Genomic DNA, 20,011 nt, shown 5'->3' with positions numbered 1-20,011 from the left:
CAATAATGTGTTTTTGGTGACTTTGCTTGGAGATGATTTTTATACCGAAACAAACATTTCTATTTACACATTTTATCTTTTTATAGGTACAAGCCACATTATACTCTATGGCGGCTGTTGACTGTACCTCCGCATTGACTACTGTGGACGTGGGGTGGGGGTCATAGAAAAACCCTTGGCCCATTTCATTGATGACTTCAATCTGAGGTATGGCATGGTCTGATATAAAGTAGTGAATGTATTTTTGTGTGAATGGATTAAGCACGACTTATTGGTTGATATATCAGATGTCTGCAACTACTGTATTGTAGAAGATGTTCTTTCATACTAATGAGTGCTAATAGTGTACTACAGTTGAATGTAGTGTGTATGTATGGATAGATATATACAGTATGTGTGTATGGATATACAGGTTGAGTATCCCTTATTTCTCTAACGTCCTAGTGGATGCTGGGAACTCCGTAAGGACCATGGGGAATAGCGGGCTCCGAAGGAGGCTGGGCACTCTAGAAAGATCTTAGACTACCTGGTGTGCACTGGCTCCTCCCACTATGACCCTCCTCCAAGCCTCAGTTAGATTTCGTGCCCGGCCGAGGTTGGATGCACACTAGGGGTTCTCCTGAGCTCTTAGAAAGTTATAGTCTTAGAATTTGTTTTTTTCAGTGAGACCTGCTGGCAACAGGCTCACTGCAGCGAGGGACTAAGGGGAGAAGAAGCGAACTCGCCTGCTTGCAGCCGGATTGGGCTTCTTAGGCTACTGGACACCATTAGCTCCAGAGGGATCGACCGCAGGCCCAGCCTTGATGTTCGGTCCCGGAGCCGCGCCGCCGTCCCCCTTACAGAGCCAGAAGCAGGAAGATGGTCCGGAAAATCGGCGGCATGAAGACGTCCTGTCTTCACCAAGGTAGCGCACAGCACTGCAGCTGTGCGCCATTGCTCCTCATACACACTTCACACTCCGGTCACTGAGGGTGCAGAGCGCTGGGGGGGGGGGCGCTCTGAGGCAGCAATAAAAACACCTTGGCTGGCTAAAATACCTCAATATATAGCCCCTGGGGCTATATATGAGGTAAATACCCCTGCCAGAATCCCAAAATAAGCGGGAGAATAGGCCGCGAAAAAGGGGCGGAGCCTATCTCCTCAGCACACTGGCGCCATTTTGCCCTCACAGCTCGGCTGGAAGGAAGCTCCCTGGCTCTTCCCTGCATTTCTACAATACAGTAAGAGGGAAAAAGAGAGGGGGGGCACTAAATTGGCATTGTATACAGTATAAGCAGCTATTAGGGACATAACTCAGTTAGTCCCTGTATATATATATAGCGCTCTGGTGTGTGCTGGCATACTCTTACTCTGTCCCCCCAAAGGGCTTTTGTGGGTCCTGTCCTCTATTTGAGCATTCCCTGTGTGTGTGGAGTGTGTCGGTACGGCTGTGTCGACATGTTTGAGGAGGATAATGATGTGGAGGGAGAGCAGATGCCTTTAGCAGAGATGTCACCCCCTGCGGGGCAGACACCTGAGTGGATGGTATTATGGCAAGAAATGAGTGCACGTATAGACTCCTTACATAAAAAATTTGACGACATGCCGACTGTGGGACAGCCGAGTCTTCAGCTCGTGCCGGTCCAAGGGTCTCAAAAGTCATCAGGGGCTCTAAAACGCCCGTTATCTCAGGTGGCACAAGTAGATGTCGACACGGATACTGACGCCAGTGTCGACGACGATGAGTCAAATTTAATGCCCGTTAAGGCCATTCGCTGCATGATTGAGGCAATGAAAGAGGTGTTAAATATTTCTGATTTACATCCAGGTACCACAAAAAAGGGTATTATGTTTGGGGAGAAAAAACTACCTGTAGTTTTTCCCCCGTCAGATGAATTAAATGAAGTGTGTGAAGAAGCGTGGGCTTCCCCTGATAAGAAATTGGTGATTCCTAAGAAATTACTAATGGCGTTCCCTTTCCCGCCAGAGGATAGGTTACGTTGGGAAACACCCCCGAGGGTGGATAAAGCGCTCACACGTTTGTCAAAAAAGGTGGCACTACCGTCCCAGGATACGGCCGCCCTTAAGGAACCTGCTGATAGAAGGCAGGAGGCGATCCTGAAGTCTGTATATACACACTCAGGCATTATACTCAGACCAGCAATTGCGTCAGCTTGGATGTGCAGTGCTGCCGCTGCATGGTCAGATAACCTGTCAGAAAATATTGACACACTAGACAGAGACACGATCCTGTTAACAATTGACCATATAAAAGACTCAGTCTTATACATGAGAGATGCACAGAGGGAAATCTGCCGGCTGGCATCTAAAGTAAGTGCACTATCTATCTCTGCTAGGAGATGTTTATGGACTCGCCAGTGGACTGGAGATGCAGATTCCAAAAGGCACATGGAAGTTTTGCCTTATAAAGGGGAGGAATTATTTGGGGATGGTCTCTCCGACCTAGTTTCCACAGCAACGTCTGGGAAGTCAGCATTTTTACCCCATGTCCCCTCGCAGCCTAAGAAGGCGCCATTTTATCAGGTTCAGTCCTTTCGATCCCAGAAAAATAAGCGGGGAAAAGGAGGGTCTTTTCTGTCAAGAGGCAGAGGCAGGGGAAAAAGGCTGCAGCAAACAGCAGGTTCCCAGGAACAAAAGTCCTCCCCCGCTTCCTCTTCCAAGTCCGCCGCATGACGGTGGGGCTTCACAAGCGGAGCCGGGTACGGTGGGGGCCCGCCTCAGGAATTTCAGCGATCAGTGGGTTCGCTCACAGGTGGATCCCTGGATCCTTCAAATAGTATCTCAAGGATACAGGCTGGAATTCGAGGCGATTCCACCCCGCCGTTTCCTAAAATCCGCCTTGCCGATTGCTCCCTCAGACAGGGAGGCAGTGCTAGCGGCAATTCACAAGCTGTATTCCCAGCAGGTGATAATCGAGGTACCCCTACTCCAACAAGGCCGGGGTTACTATTCCACACTATTTGTGGTACCGAAACCGGACGGTTCGGTGAGACCCATTCTAAATTTGAAGTCCTTGAACACATACATAAAAAAATTCAAGTTCAAGATGGAATCGCTCAGGGCGGTTATTGCAAGCCTGGACGAGGGGGATTAAATGGTATCCCTGGACATCAAGGATGCTTACCTACATGTCCCCATTTACAATTCTCACCAGGAGTACCTCAGATTTGTGGTACAGGATTGCCATTACCAATTCCAGATGCTGCCGTTTGGACTCTCCACGGCACCGAGGGTATTTACCAAGGTTATGGCGGAAATGATGATACTCCTTCGAAAAAAGGGAGTTTTAATTATCCCATACTTGGACGATCTCCTAATAAAGGCACGATCCAAGGAACAGTTGTTAGTGGGAGTAGCACTATCTCAGGAAGTGCTGAGCCAGCACGGTTGGATTCTGAATATCCCAAAGTCACAGCTGGTCCCCACGACACGTCTAATGTTCCTGGGAATGATTCTGGACACGGCCCAGAAAAAAGTGTTTCTCCCGGAGGAGAAAGCCAGGGAGTTGTCTTCTCTAGTCAGAGACCTCCTAAAACCAAAACAGGTATCGGTGCATCACTGCACGCGAGTCCTGGGAAAGATGGTAGCTTCCTACGAAGCAATTCCATTCGGCAGGTTCCATGCCAGAATCTTTCAGTGGAACCTGTTGGACAAGTGGTCCGGATCGCATCTTCAGATGCATCGTTTAATAACCCTGTCTCCATGAACCAGGGTGTCTCTTCTGTGGTGGCTGAACAGTGCTCATCTTCTGGAGGGCCGCAGATTCGGCATACAGGACTGGGTCCTGGTGACCACGGATGCCAGCCTACGAGGCTGGGGGGCAGTCACAAAGGGAAGAAATTTCCAGGGACTATGGTCAAGTCAGGAGACTGCCCTTCACATAAATATTCTGGAACTAAGGGCCATTTACAATGCCCTAAGTCAAGCAAAATCCCTGCTCCTACACCAGCCGGTGCTGATCCAGTCAGACAACATCACGGCAGTCGCCCATGTGAATCGACAGGGCGGCACAAGAAGCAGGACGGCGATGGCAGAAGCCACAAAAATTCTCAGATGGGCGGAGAATCATGTACTAGCACTGTCAGCAGTGTTCATCCCGGGAGTGGACAACTGGGAAGCAGACTTTCTCAGCAGGCACGACCTCCACCCGGGAGAGTGGGGACTTCATCCAGAAGTCTTCCAAATGATTGTAAATCAATGGGGTCGTCCACAGGTGGACATGATGGCGTCCCGCATAAACAAAAAACTAGAGAAGTATTGCGCCAGGTCAAGAGACCCTCAGGCGATAGCGGTGGACGCCCTGGTGACACCGTGGGTGTACCGGTCAGTGTATGTGTTCCCTCCTCTACCTCTCATACCAAAGGTACTGAGAATAATAAGAAAGCGAGGAGTAAACACAATTCTCGTGGTTCCGGATTGGCCAAGAAGAGCGTGGTACCCGGAACTTCAAGAGATGATCTCAGAGGACCCTTGGTCCCTGCCGCTCAGACAGGACCTGCTACAGCAGGGCCCCTGTCTGTTCCAAGACTTACCGCGCCTGCGTTTGACGGCATGGCGGTTGAATTCCGGATCCTGAAGGAAAAGGGCATTCCGGAGGAAGTTATTCCTACGCTTATTAAAGCCAGGAAAGATGTTACGGCAAAACATTATCACCGCATATGGCGGAAATATGTTGCATGGTGCGAGGCCAAAAAGGCCCCAACAGAGGAATTTCAACTGGGTCGATTTCTGCATTTCCTGCAAGCAGGAGTGAATATGGGCCTAAAACTAGGCTCCATTAAAGTACAGATCTCGGCTCTGTCGATTTTCTTTCAAAAGGAACTAGCTTCAGTACCTGAAGTTCAGACATTTGTGAAAGGAGTGCTGCATATTCAGCCCCCATTTGTGCCTCCTGTGGCACCGTGGGATCTCAACGTGATGTTGAATTTCTTGAAATCACATTGGTTTGAGCCACTAAAAACCGTGGATCTGAAATATCTCACGTGGAAAGTGGTCATGTTATTGGCCCTGGCATCAGCCAGGCGAGTGTCAGAATTGGCAGCTTTATCATGTAAAAGCCCTTATCTGATTTTTCATATGGATAGGGCAGAATTGAGGACTCGTCCCCAGTTTCTCCCTAAGGTGGTGTCAGCGTTTCACCTGAACCAGCCTATTGTGATGCCTGCGGCTACTAAGGATTTGGAGGACTCCAAGTTGCTAGACGTTGTCAGGGCCCTGAAAATATGTTTCCAGGACGGCTGGAGTCAGAAAATCTGACTCGCTGTTTATCCTATATGCACCCAACAAGCTGGGTGCTCCTGCTTCTAAGCAGACTATTGCTCGTTGGATTTGTAGTACAATTCAGCTTGCACATACTGTGGCAGGCCTGCCACAGCCTAAATCTGTCAATGCCCATTCCACAAGGAAGGTGGGCTCATCTTGGGCGGCTGCCCGAGGGGTCTCAGCTTTACAACTTTGCCGAGCAGCTACTTGGTCAGGGGCAAACACGTTTGCAAAATTCTATAAATTTGATACCCTGGCTGAGGAGGACCTGGAGTTCTCTCATTCGGTGCTGCAGAGTCATCCGCACTCTCCCGCCCGTTTGGGAGCTTTGGTATAATCCCCATGGTCCTTACGGAGTTCCCAGCATCCACTAGGACGTTAGAGAAAATAAGAATTTACTCACCGGTAATTCTGTTTCTCGTAGTCCGTAGTGGATGCTGGGCGCCCATCCCAAGTGCGGTCTATCTGCAATACTTGTACATAGTTATTGTTAACTAAATCGGGTTATTGTTGAGCCATCTGTTGAGAGGCTCTATTGTTTCATACTGTTAACTGTGTTTCATATCACGAGTTGTACGGTGTGATTGGTGTGGCTGGTATGAGTCTTACCCGGGATTCAAAATCCTTCCTTATTGTGTACGCTCGTCCGGGCACAGTACCTAACTGAGGCTTGGAGGAGGGTCATAGTGGGAGGAGCCAGTGCACACCAGGTAGTCTAAGATCTTTCTAGAGTGCCCAGCCTCCTTCGGAGCCCGCTATTCCCCATGGTCCTTACGGAGTTCCCAGCATCCACTACGGACTACGAGAAACAGAATTACCGGTGAGTAAATTCTTATTTTAAAATGCTTGGGACCAGAAGTATTTTGGATATCGGATTTTTCTGTATTTTGGAATAATTGCATACCATAATGAGATATCATGGCGATGGGACCTAAGTCTAAGCACAGAATACATTTATGTTTCATATACACCTTATACACACAGCCTGAAGGTCATTTTAGACAATGTTTAATAACTTTGTGCAATAATTAAAGTGTGCGTACATTCACACAATTCATGTATGTTTCATATATACCTTATACACACAGCCTGAAGGTCATTTAATACAATGTTTTTAGTAACTTTGTTAAATTCACAAAGTTTGTGTACATTGAGCCATCAAAAAACAAAGGTTTCACTCTCTCACTCCAAAAATTCCGTATTTCGGAATATTTGGATATGGGATACTCAACCTGTATATAAAACACACACACACACACACTGAAGCATTCTTGTGGAACTACAGATCCCAGTATAATTTGTAAAACAGAAGTCGGTATCCAAAGTCTCAGTGAATTCCTCAATCGGTCTGTATGCAAAAAGAACTCCTTAAATTGAGTCAGCGTCTTCCCACCAATATCCTGAATTCACGTCTCAGGTGTCAGTATTTCTAAAATGATGGAAGAACAACGGGGCACATCATAGTGCATTAAAATACATTATTATAAGTAATCTATAAAACAGATCAAAGAACTGCGTACCAACGATGGCAGTCAGAACACAGCGGATTTCAACAGCATAAAACAGCATGCATAGGTTAGACAATGCAGCGGTCTACATTAACATCAGGCCAGATATATTCCAGGCCATGCTACTACGCGTTTTGTTATCAAGACTACATCAGAAGGCTGGTCCAGCATTACATAGCACATAAAATAGCTCTGAACAGGCAATCCAATTTGATCATCGATAGAACGTAGTATTTAACATATTGATACATACTATTGATGCTGTTGTGCTGCTCTTCTCAATACAATGGAAACATATTTATTAACCGTTTCTTATATAGCTCAGCATATTCTACTGCGCTGTACAATTGAAACAGTGATAGAACAAAACTGGGTAATAACAGACAGACCTTATACTTCATTATATATACTAAAGCATACTTATTGCGGCTATACAATTGTTGCAATGAAAAAAAAAATACCTGTGTTAGAACAACTCATTATAGCTTTCTAATTGGGCAGTATGTGTACATCTGCAATGGAGTTGTACAGTACATATAAAAAATTCCCTATCGTGCCTTTACAGTAGAAATAAGCTTTTGTAACATAACGATCCATTGTTCTTTATGAAAATACTATATATATATATATATATATATATATATATATATATATATATATATATATATATATATATATATATATATATATATATATATATATATATATATATATATATATATATATTTTCTAAAGATACAAATGAGGAGAAAGTGCGCTCATAGTGCAGGTAAGTATTTTAATGGATAAAACAACACTGTGTATAATCCAGGACAGGTAATTTAAAGACTCGTACCCTGATTACCCACTCTGTGGGCTGATTACCACATGATATAAATATTTCCACAAGGCTGTCTCAACGATCGCCTACCACAGTCCGGGACACAGCACCGTCTCCAGCCGCAAACACGTCAGGATCCGTCCAGCCACCGTGCCGTGCAGTCGACCCGATCAGCCAGCACAATTGTGGAGAGAAGACGTCAGACAGACCACGCCCCAACGCGTTTCATATACCACTTCTGACGAAGTGGTATATGAAACGCGTTGGGGCGTGGTCTGTCTGACGTCTTCTCTCCACAATTGTGCTGGCTGATCGGGTCGACTGCACGGCACGGTGGCTGGACGGATCCTGACGTGTTTGCGGCTGGAGACGGTGCTGTGTCCCGGACTGTGGTAGGCGATCGTTGAGACAGCCTTGTGGAAATATTTATATCATGTGGTAATCAGCCCACAGAGTGGGTAATCAGGGTACGAGTCTTTAAATTACCTGTCCTGGATTATACACAGTGTTGTTTTATCCATTAAAATACTTACCTGCACTATGAGCGCACTTTCTCCTCATTTGTATCTTTAGAAAACTTATCTCCAGGAGTTCGGAGTGAATATAGGAGAATATTGCTGCGGTAATTAAAATTACCTGTGCCTGAAGCCCGGATTGTTGGTCTGTGGACTATCTTACATAGAGTCACCAGCGCACCTGTATATACTTGTTTCAATATATATATATATATATAAACAAAAAGTTCAGCACTCAACAAAATGAGCTCACTTATCCTCACAACATCAATGAATAAATGATGGGGGTTTAGTTAGTGAATTGGCCAATGCACGGAAGCCTGCATACCGCTCGCCAAGGTACCCCAGCTTCATGCAGGTCCTACACTATCACAGTAGGACCTGCATGAAGCTGAAGTACCTTGGCGAGCGGTATGCAGGCTTCCGTGCATTGGCCAATTCACTAACTAAACCCCCATCATTTATTCATTGATGTTGTGAGGATAAGTGAGCTCATTTTGGTGAGTGCTGAACTTTTTGTTTCTATATTTTTGAGTAGGTGGCCATGGGCTACATGCACCCCACCCTATTAGTGGCGAGTGCGGATACTGCACCCCACTTCTGGGGTGGCGAGTGCTGTGGTTTTCTATTTGTTGGTGTATATGTATGTATATATATATGTATATATATATATGTGTGTATGTGTGTATATATATATATATATATATATATATATATATATATATATCAGTGTGAACACCCCAAGGTATTTCTCAAAAATTATAAATTTAATGTCCATTCTTCAGGTTGCTTAAAATGTATTAAAATGTTCATTTTTAATACTTTGTCGAGAATCTTTTTCAGGCAGTTGCTGCCTAAAGTCTGGAACCCATGGACATCACATCCTTTTTTTTGTTGTTTTTTTTGTTTTTTGCTTTGCCATGCCTTTACTGCAGTTGTCTTTAGCTATTGGTTGTTTGTGGGGTTTTCTGCCTTTAGTATTATCTTCAGCAAGTGAAATTCATTCTCGATCGGGTTGAAATCAGGTGATTGACTCGGCCATTGCAGAATTTTATGCTTGCCTTATGCGGTATGTTTTTGATCATTGTCCATCTGTACCGTGAAGCACCATCCGATCAACTTTGCAGAATTTATCTAAATCTATCCCTATCCCTATACACTTAAGAGTTCATCCGGCTGCTTCTGTGTTCTGTGACATCATCAATAAACACCTGTTACCCAGTGCCATTGAAAGCCATGCAGGAACATGCCATCACAATGCCTGCACCGTGTTTTATAGATGAAGTGGTATGCTTCGGACCACTAGCCATTCCAAGCCTTCTCTAACATTTTTTTCTTGTTGTTGTGGTACAGTTTCATCTGTCCAAAAGAATTCTGTTCCAGAACTGGGCTGACTTTCTTTTTAGATGTTCTTTTGGCAAAGTCTAATCTGGCCTTTCTATTTCTGAGGCTTATGAATGGTTTGCGCCTTGTGAAGAACCCTTTGTATTGCTGTTGTGAAGTCTTCTCTTTATGTTAGACTTTAGTAACATAACTCCTGGATAGTGTTCTTCTTTTGGCTGGATGTTATGTGATGTTTTTTCTTTACAACGGAAAGGATCCTGCAGTCATTCACCACTGTTGTCTTGCATGGACATCCAGGCCTTTTTGGGTTGCCGAGCTCACCACTGCCTTCTTTTTCCTCAGAACGTACCAATCTGTTGATTTGGCCACTCCTAAGGTTCCTGCTGTCTCTCTGATGGATTTTTATTGTTTTTGCAGCCGAAGGACAGCAGTTTCACTTGCATTGAGAGCTAATTTGATTGCATGTTGTGGGTTCACAGCAACAGCTTCGAAATTTAAATGCCACACTTGGGATCAACTACAGACCTTTTGACTGCTTAATTGATATAGAAGTAATGACTGAATAGGCCAGACCTGTCCATGAAACATCTTTTGAGTCAATTGGCCAATTACTTTTGGTCCCTTGAAAAAGAGGAGGATACATATTAAACAGGTGTAATAATTCCTAAACCCTTTCTCAAATTTGAGCGTGAATACCCTCAAATTAAAGCTGATAATCTGCACTATAAAACCATATTCATTTTGTAACTGTAACTTAAATATGTTTTGGTAGACGGCTATACTGACATAAACGTGTCAATGTCCGCATAGATATACTGTATATAGATCTATATAGCTATAGGTCTATATATCTGTATATACAGTATATGCGTGTGTGAGACCTTGGCTATATGGTCTGTTCTTAGCTGAACTCACTGCTGAAGACCTTTGTATTAGGTCATAACACATTGCTGGCATTCGTAGGACATGTAGATTAATTCCAGATGCAGCATAAATTGTGACGTTGGCAGATTATAGGAAATAAAATTTAGGCAGAAGAACAAAAAGGGACAGTTAGCAAATGTACAGTATAGTAAGACTTTGTACCAAGCACATTCCATGTGATTCTGAAAGCCTATTTATTTATTTTTGTTACTCTCCTTTTGGAAGTTTCATGCCAGTACACTGTTCTCTTTCTGAGGTCAGAGATCTTTTAAAAAAATTTAAAGCAGCATGATTGGGACTTGTAGATCCACATCAGCTGGATAACCCCATGTTGCCTGCTTCTTCTCTTGTTTTGGTCATCAAAAAGGGGTCCATCAAGCGCATATTAAAAGATTCAGTAAAGCTTATGTTTACAATACTATAGAGCACTGCATGTTCTTGGGCAGAGTATGCTGCTGGTCACTCCTCTTCCATATTTAATAGATCAATAGAAAGGTGCTTATCTAACTAACAGACTGACACAATGGGGTATATGCAATTAGCGGCGAATCGCGGCAAATTATCGCCGTTTTTTAATTAGACACAATTCGACAGGTGAATTCCGGCAGGTGGCTTCCGGAATTCACCATATTCAATGAAAAACGGATTAGACAGTCCCGCTGGCGAAAAACGTCCGATTTGCCGGATTTTGCCGCGATTTAAAAAAACGGGGGGAAAAATGAAAAAAAAAAAAAAATGGCGTGGGGTCCCCCCTCCAAAGCATAACCAGCCTCGGGCTCATCGAGCTGGTCCTGGTTCTAAAAATGCGGGGACAAAATTGACATGGGATCCCCCGTATTTTTAAAACCAGCACCGGGCTCTGCGCCTGATGCTGGTGCAAAAAATAAGGGGGACAAAAAGAGTAGGGGTCCCCCGTATTTTATACACCAGCATCGGGCTCCACTAGCTGGACAGATAATGCCAAAGCCGGGGGTCACTTTTATACAGTGCCTTGCGGCCGTGGCGTTAAATATCCAACGAGTCACCCCTGGCCTGGGTACCCTGGGGGAGTGGGGACCCCTTCAATCAAGGGGTCCCCCCCCAGCCACCCAAGGGCCAGGGGTGAAGCCCGAGGCTGTCCCCCCCCATCCAAGGGCTGCGGATGGGAGGCTGATAGCCTTGAGGAAAATGACAGAATATTGTTTTTTCCAGTAGTACTACAAGTCCCAGCAAGCCTCCCCCGCAAGCTGGTACTTGGAGAACCACAAGTACCAGCATGCGGGAGAAAAACGGGCCAGCTGGTACCTGTAGTACTACTGGAAAAAAAATACCCAAATAAAAACAGGAGACACACACCGTGACAAGTACAACTTTATAACACACTGCCGACACACACATACTTACCTATGTTGACACGAAGCAGTCGGTCCTCTTCTCCAAGTAGAATCCACGGGTACCTGAAAATAAAAGATAATTATACTCACCTGAACCATGGTCCAGAGAATTTCCAAACTTCAATTGAATACACTTTGGTCGAATTGCAGCACTTGTATCATTGCAGAAAAGTCGAATTTGACAAAAGTCGAATTTCAAAAAGTCGAATTTTGAAAGTCCGTTTTTTGGACGGAAAGCACAGAATTGCATTGACGATTTTTTTTTTTGGGCGAAATATTCCCGAAATTCGACAATTTCGGGAATTCGACCGCAATTGCATATACCCCAATGTGTCGATTGGTAGATTAATACTCAGTGATGTCATCGTACAATAATTCAAATAACCGTGTTCTCGTTTTTGACATTATACTTGATGAAGCTAAGTATTTATCCTTTAACACAAGCTATTTTTACGAATACCGTGAAGCCGTAATGGCCGCTAAACCTCGTGCACGTGCTACGCACTTTGTACGCTATTTGCGTACAAAGACCTCACACGTGGTACGCAAGTTACGTACACACGCTGCGCTGGGTGTACGGAATACACACAGCGAGCGTACACACAGACAGTAACCTTTATAAACTTTATGCTTACACTGTAAACCTTAATACCGTGGTACTAGAATGGTGTAACACTGAACCTTTGTGAGTATGCAAGCTGTTTGAGCAATTGAGATGATCTGAAACCTTTAGCACTTATATGGTGAATCACACAAACACTTGTTAAGGTTCCAACACCTTACCAGATGATTTTTTAGTAAGTAAAAGGGAAAAGAATACAGATTACAGCTTATACACTACAGACCTAACATTAATACCTAAACAGAATAACTAAACAGTAAGACACACAATAGCGAACGAACGCAAACACAAATACATAGAATAAGAATGAACGGCTTACATTAAACGGGTAACAAAGTGGCCACAGAGAAACATACCATACGGGGGAACACTTGCTAGCGCAACCGGATCCAGTCCTCCAATTATCCGACTGATAATTGTTGATGAGAGAGAGTACTGGCCGGTCAGGGGACAGTGGCCTTTATATACACAACATACAGTACACTACAAAGGGCCCTACAATCTCATTGTTCATTGGACACAGGAATGTCTCTCTGCATTATAACAAAAGGTCATAGGTGGATTTGAACAGGTGGGCTGTGACTATTTCAAACTGCTCAGGTGGGAGGTATCCACAGGATTCTGCAAATACAGTAAATGTCCATAAACTTCTTATAGACCTAACTATACGCAGGAGCGATTAATCTCTTCCTAACCAACACTGGAATGTTTCTAATAAAATACTCTTCAGTTAGGTACTAGACACCACTGTTCAACCTTTGTCAGACCCTTCGTATCATGCAAAGAGAAATTCCCATGTCCACGAACCATTTACATTAAACATACTTGCAGACATTATTAAAGGGAATATTATCTACAAAACGCACTATTTTAGTTAACTATGTTATAAACGAGTCGCCCGCTACAAGCTCATAAACTCTACTGTAAATACGCATATACCGCGCGTAATCGCCGGAGCGAGTGTACGCAATTTGCGGACATGTGCACGTACGGCAGACTGAATGCACGAGCAGCGGGCATGTGCATGGGGTTAGGATATGGCAATGTGAAGCACGATATTTTTCGACTTTGACAGTCCACCCTTTGGCAGTCAACAATAACTGCCACTTTCTAAACAATTCAAACAGAAAAATATATGTCATCATGGAATACCTTTTTATGATTGGGTAGAGGGAGGAGAGGAGAAGGTGGGAAAGATATGACCTAATGTGATAGTGAAAGCATGTGTGTATGAAATCCATGTCTGAGGGGTCATGTATCATCGTGCCGTACGTGTTCTAAATCAAGCTTCGAGTTATTGCGAAGTATACATTTGAATCCTTCTTATCCCGTATTAAGGGTCTGTGGATGGGCTGTCAAACTCTACCGAGCTCTTTTCGGCTTTTGGTTACAACAAATGGGGTGCACATTAGTTGATGATACATGAAGGGGGAGAGTATGTGGATGCTAATATGTAAAAATCACCTGTCAACTATGTGGGATACTACCTGGAGGTTGTAGAGATGAAGTTAAGAAACAAGCGTTATAAATGCAGTCATATAACTATGTGAGGTTTAGTATACAGTCGCCGATTGGGGTCTTGTTGATGTCTTGTCTGGTGCCTTGTTGGGATCGTTGGGTCTTTACTGTAGCTTTGAGGTTTATTGGCAAACAAAATGCTTCTTCAAGTGTCCATAAGTAGAATTACAGTCTCTAAAAAGCACATCAGGTGTCAAAAAGAGATTTCAGTCTCTAAAAGCTCATCAGGTGTCTTGTGACACAGTTCATCATTGGTCTTGTATAAATGGTCATCAAATTCTTCTTCCAGGCGGATCTCTTGGTACCTCGGAGAAAATCAAAGGAGAAACGGGTGAAAGAAACTGACCGTGGAATAACATTTTATCACAACATTGTCTCGATTGACGGGTCATATATCAGATTAGTTGTTGTTACAATGCCCTCACTCCTCAGACTCATCACCTTGGTACTATGCTTGCAACTCACCAGACTCCGAACACATCCGAATACCAGACCAATCAGCATGACAACTCCCAGGACACACACGAGGAATTTCCCTACGTCCATGATGACGCTCTGAGCCCATTCTCCTAAACCTGAAAACCAATTTCGTGGGTTCAACCATGACACCCAGCCAGTCAATTCATTACCCACAGCAGCGAGTGTAAGATTGTGCCTCCTTCGAAACTCCCACTTTAATTGCAATATATCATCAATTTTTCGATCTATAACCTCGGTTGGGTCCTCAGTGCTGTTAGTGATATATGTACAACATTTCACGCCATACGGAGTTGCTAGGGTGACACAATACCTGCCTGTTACCGCTGTGAGGTAATTGAGAACCATTCTATGCTGGACCAGCTCTGTTTTGTAGGCTTGCAGCTCTCTCCCAGTATACCTGAAGGTGTCATCATACATCTCGGTGATATTGTCTAACAGGTTCGCTAGCGCAGATATATACCTATAATTTATAACTCCTCTGGCGGTACGGGTGATATCTAACGCGAGTAGGAATTGAATCCCGGTGGATTCGTGAGTCAAATCAGAGGCCGCATGCTCTGTCCCATCTACAAGGTGTCTTTTAACGATGTGTTCGTAATGAGTGTGAGTGTAAGGAGCTTGGGCACTGCGGTGAATGTCTTTCATTTTGTTATGGGCAATGGTCATTACTTCGGGCAGTACTTTTCCAACGTAACACAATCCTTCTGAGTTTGGGGCAAGCCACTTATACGCCTTCCTCCCACATATGAAATATGCATCATCGGGGAGAACATATGGGATGGAAAATGACATAACCATATTACAAACCTTCCATGAAAACAGTCCTATCCCTAACTCTTTCATTTGTCTAGTACACGTATCAGGCTGTATGACATGTGCACAGTATCCTGGTGATACTTCTCCAACTCGCATGATCCTACTTCCTAGAGTATACCTATACCGGAAATATTTTCCACTGTCGGCTATTTGGCGTATAAGTTCTGAGTCTAGGGGCATTTTGTCGGCTCTGTGTGAGAATGTCATGGTTTGGTTGTTCCATGACACTTCCCAATTTCCCGGCTTTCGGGGATTGGAAATGTTAAAACATATTAGGGACCTATCTACATGGTATTGATGGAGCTTTAAACTAGGAGGACTAGAAATATTAAATCTCTTGTCCACCGGTCTCCCACCCTTTAACTCAAGTACCTCATCTACCGTTAAAGGATATGGCACTAGTCCTGACTTTCTATGGCCTTGAGGTACTTGTGAGCATACCCAACAGTCTGTCTGATTTAACACTTTACCCACCAATGAGTGATAGTCACTCAATGGATGCCGGTCCATGTTGATATTAAAACTGGACTGACATTCCTTGATGCAATCGTTCTCAACTATATTTTTACAATTTCTACAGATGCAGTTCTCTTCAGCTAACAATCCTTCACAATGTCTACTGATGTCATGGCTATCAGATCGTTTTCTGATACTCGCCTTTGCTCGGTGATTGTATTGCTCTGGAAATTCTACGCCTCCATCCTGATCATCAGATCCCATTCCAGATCCCTCTTTGTCCTCTCTGGTACACTCACCGAAACAGACTGCTCTGGTCAACAACAGGGTCAACAGGAAAATCCGGAACACAGTCTCTTGGGGCAAGTCCATCTTAGAGGAGGGAAAGGAGAAAAATAAGAAGGGGGAGGAGAATAGGAGGGAGATGGGAACTGGAGAAAATAACAAAAGGGAAAAAGAAATCTTGGCTCGACAACCGCCTCCGATCTTATTGTTTTAAGCGCTCAGGTGCCGTTTCAGCCTTCCTGGAACAGACACTCTAACGATACAATTTCCTCTACCGTCTGTTCTTTGTCACGGGACCTCTCTGGGTCAGCGACCTTCTTACAGTGAGATGAATTGACCCAAGTGTCTCTCTTGGCAACCTTTAACGCTGTCGTGCTGGTCAATAAGACTTGATATGGTCCTTCCCATCTGTCAATAAGGCAACCTGAGCGTAGAAAATTTTGAATCATTACATAATCCCCAGGTTCAATGTCATGACAATTACTGTCTGGCAGATCAGGAATCACTAGCTTTAGGTTGTCATTTTGATTCTTTAACTGCTTACTCAATCTTAACCAGATACTTTACAGTTACTTCATTGTTACATTTCAAATCATCCTGGGGGTCAATCATTACATGAGGTTGTCGACTAAACCGAATCTCAAAGGGAGACAGATTAAGAGGGGACCTGGGAGTGGTTCTGATGCTGTACAATACAATTGGCAAAGCTTCCGGCCACAACAATCCTGTTTCAGCCATCACTTTGCTCAACTTGTTCTTAATAGTGCTGTTTACTCTTTCCACTTTCGCACTCGCCTGGGGGCGATATGGCGTATGCAGCTTACTATTAATTCCCATTAACTTACACATTGCTTGAAAGACGTCACCTGTAAAATGGGTACCCCTATCACTTTCAATTATTCTAGGGATACCATACCTGCACACAAATTCCTGCACAATTTTCTTTGCAGTAAACACAGTGGTATTTGTGGCAGCAGGGAATGCTTCTACCCAATTTGAAAACACATCAATACAAACCAATACATACTTTAAATTTCTACAAGGTGGTAATTGTATGAAATCAATTTGTATTACCTGGAAAGGACCATTTGTAGGAGGGATATGGGATGGCTCTGTTGGTATTGCCTTTCCGATATTCTTCCTCAAGCAGGTGAGACATGTCATCGCTCTTTTACCCGCATGGGAAAAAAATCCTGGCGCGCACCAATAAGCTCTTACCAACTTACACATTCCTTCTTTGCCTAGATGAGTCAGCCCATGTGCCGCTTCCGCTAGACTTGGGAGGTATGCTCTGGGTGCCACTGGCTTACCCTGTCCATCTGTCCAGAGTCCTGAGGACTCCTGGCCATATCCTTTTGACCTCCAAACTGCCTTTTCTTGTGGTGAACACAAATTTTGCATTTCACACAATTTGTGTGCTAACAGTATTAAATACCATCAGTTGAGTGGTGTCTGTCTGCATGGGGGTACTGGCTGCTGATTTAGCAGCTTCGTCTGCTCGGCTGTTACCAAGTGACACTGGGTCTTGGCTGTACGTGTGGGCTTTACACTTGATAACAGCCACTCTGTCAGGTTCTTGTATTGCTGCTAAAAGTCTTTTGATGTGTGTTGCATGTGCCACGGGTGTGCCAGCTGCCGTCATGAAATTTCTAAGGCGCCATAGGGCCCCGAAATCATGAACTACTCCAAAGGCGTACCTAGAATCTGTGTAGATATTGGCTGATTTACCTTTAGCCAATTCACACGCTCTGGTTAGGGTGACCAGCTCAGCAACTTGTGCTGAGTGAGTTGGGCCCAGGGGTTCCGCTTCTATGGTACCTTTGTCATCTACGACTGCGTATCCAGTACACAAGTCTCCCGAGTCCGCCTGTCTGTGACAACTACTGTCAGTGTAGAAAGTAAAATCTACACCTTCCAGTGGATTGTCACTGATGTCAGGCCTTGCCGTGAAATTTTGGGTCAAATATTCTATACAATCATGTGAGTCAGTGTCTGTACTAAATCCTCCTTCACCATCACTCTCATCCCCCACCCTTTGTGCCTGTCCTGGCACACCTGGGAGATACGTTGCTGGATTTAGTGCACTGCATCTCTTTATGGTGATGTTTACAGGGGCCATTAGTGCTAATTCCCACCTTGTAAACAGTGCGGATGAGACATGTCTTGTTTGGGCAGAATTTAGTAAGGCTGACACTGCATGAGGTGTATGGATTGTGAGGTTGTGTCCTAGCACTACATCTTCGCTTTTACTCACTAGCAATGCTATTGCTGCAACACTTCGCAAGCATGTCGGGAGGGATCGCGCTACCATGTCTAGCTGAGCGCTGTAGTAGGCTACCGGCCTGCTGGCTTCACCGTGCTTCTGGGTTAAGACACCTGCCGCACATCCAGCATTTTCCGTACCGTATAGTTCAAAGTGTTTCCCATAATCTGGCATACCTAATGCTGGTGCCTGCGTTAGGCACTGCTTGAGCCTCTCAAACGCCAGCTTAGACTCATCTGTGTGCGAGATCCGATCTGGTTTGTTTGATGAGACCATCTCCTGCAAAGGTAGGGCCAGTATGGAAAATCCTGGGATCCAGTTACGACAGTTCCCACACATTCCTAGGAACGTGCGAATCTGTTGCCGAGTCTGTGGCAGGGTCATGTCATGAATTGCCTGTACTCTATCGGTGGTGAGGTGTCTCAGTCCTTGTGTCAAACAATGCCCCAAATATTTTACCTTTGTCTGGCATAATTGCAACTTGTCCTTTGAAACCTTGTGTCCTGTATCAGAAAGATTAAACAGAAGCTGTTTCGTATCTCTCAAGGACGACTCGAGTGAATTAGAACACAGCAGTAAGTAGTCTACATACTGTATTAATATTGATCCACTCTCAGGTTGAAAGGATTGTAAACAATCATGCAAAGCCTGCGAGAAAATACTTGGGCTGTCGATGAAACCTTGTGGTAAACGAGTCCAGGTGTACTGTACTCCTCTATATGTAAATGCAAACAAATATTGGCTGTCAGGGTGCAGAGGTACAGAGAAGAAGGCGGAGCAGAGGTCAATTACAGTGAAAACTTTTGCAGTGGGAGGGATCTGCATAAGGATGACAGCTGGATTTGGCACTACGGGGAATTGGCTCTCAACTATTTTGTTGATCCCCCTTAGATCCTGCACTAGCCTGTAACCCCTCCCCCCACTCTTTTTAACAGGGAAGATGGGACTATTGGCAGTGCTGGATGTTCTAACCAGAATGCCCTGTTGTAGCAAGCGCTCTATTACTGGGTAAACTCCTAACTCCACCTCTGGCTTCAGAGGATATTGTGGGATTTTTGGAGCTATCCTACCATCTTTTACTTGCACAACTACAGGAGCTACATTTGCCATTAATCCAGTGTCTTGTCCGTCCTTGGTCCAAAGTGACTCCGGTATCTGGGAAGTAATTTCCTCTACCTTGGATGGACACCTATCTACAACAACCGTGTGTGACATTAATTTTGATGGGGAATCTAGCATATCCTGCACTTCCTGAGCGTGGTTCTCGGGTATGTCCAAGAACACACCTTCAGGAGTACAATATATGACACATCCCATCTTACACAGTAAATCTCTACCAAGTAGATTAGTCGGAGCCGATGCAGCCAGCAGAAAAGCATGCTTAGTCTGCAAAGGCCTTATCGTAATCTCTGCAGGTTTGCTTAACGGGTAGTATTGTACTACTCCTGTTACTCCCATGGCTGGTATTGTCTTACCAGTGGTCTTCATACCCACTGTTGAATTTATCACTGATTTGGCTGCCCCCGTATCTACAAGGAAAGGTAGAGATCTACCAGCTACATCAATTGTGACCTCGGGTTCACTTCCAAGGCTCGCAATTAATTTCACTGGCTGCAAACTACAGGTGTGGCCCCACCCCTATTGTAAATTGTGACCTTCCCGCAGCGCATTGGTTGCTACAATATGTGAGGGAGATAACTGGGAATTTTCAGAGATCTGCCAGTCTCTTTTTGGTGGGTACCTCCTAGTTTCCCCTGCGTGTGGCTCATCACTCCTCCTCTGCGGTCCCTGCTTCCATCTATGTGCGCCATACTGTGTGTCATGC

At 44.5% G+C, this 20,011-nt stretch overlaps 1 protein-coding gene across 3 annotated transcripts in view; it reads left to right on the top strand.

Moving 5' to 3' along the window:
- Nucleotides 1-20,011, top strand: part of NCOA3 (nuclear receptor coactivator 3) — a 329,159-nt gene that overhangs the window by 137,403 nt on the left and 171,745 nt on the right. For all 3 annotated transcript variants that reach the window (XM_063958907.1, XM_063958905.1, XM_063958906.1), the window contains one exon: nt 87-207. The gene's annotated coding sequence lies outside the window, so the exon portion shown is untranslated. The remainder of the gene's footprint in view (nt 1-86; nt 208-20,011) is intronic.

The sequence above is a fragment of the Pseudophryne corroboree genome, chromosome 3 (assembly GCF_028390025.1).
Source record: "Pseudophryne corroboree isolate aPseCor3 chromosome 3, aPseCor3.hap2, whole genome shotgun sequence".
In the NCBI taxonomy this organism is placed as follows: Eukaryota; Metazoa; Chordata; class Amphibia; order Anura; family Myobatrachidae; genus Pseudophryne; species Pseudophryne corroboree.
This window is presented reverse-complemented; position numbering and strand designations above follow the sequence as displayed.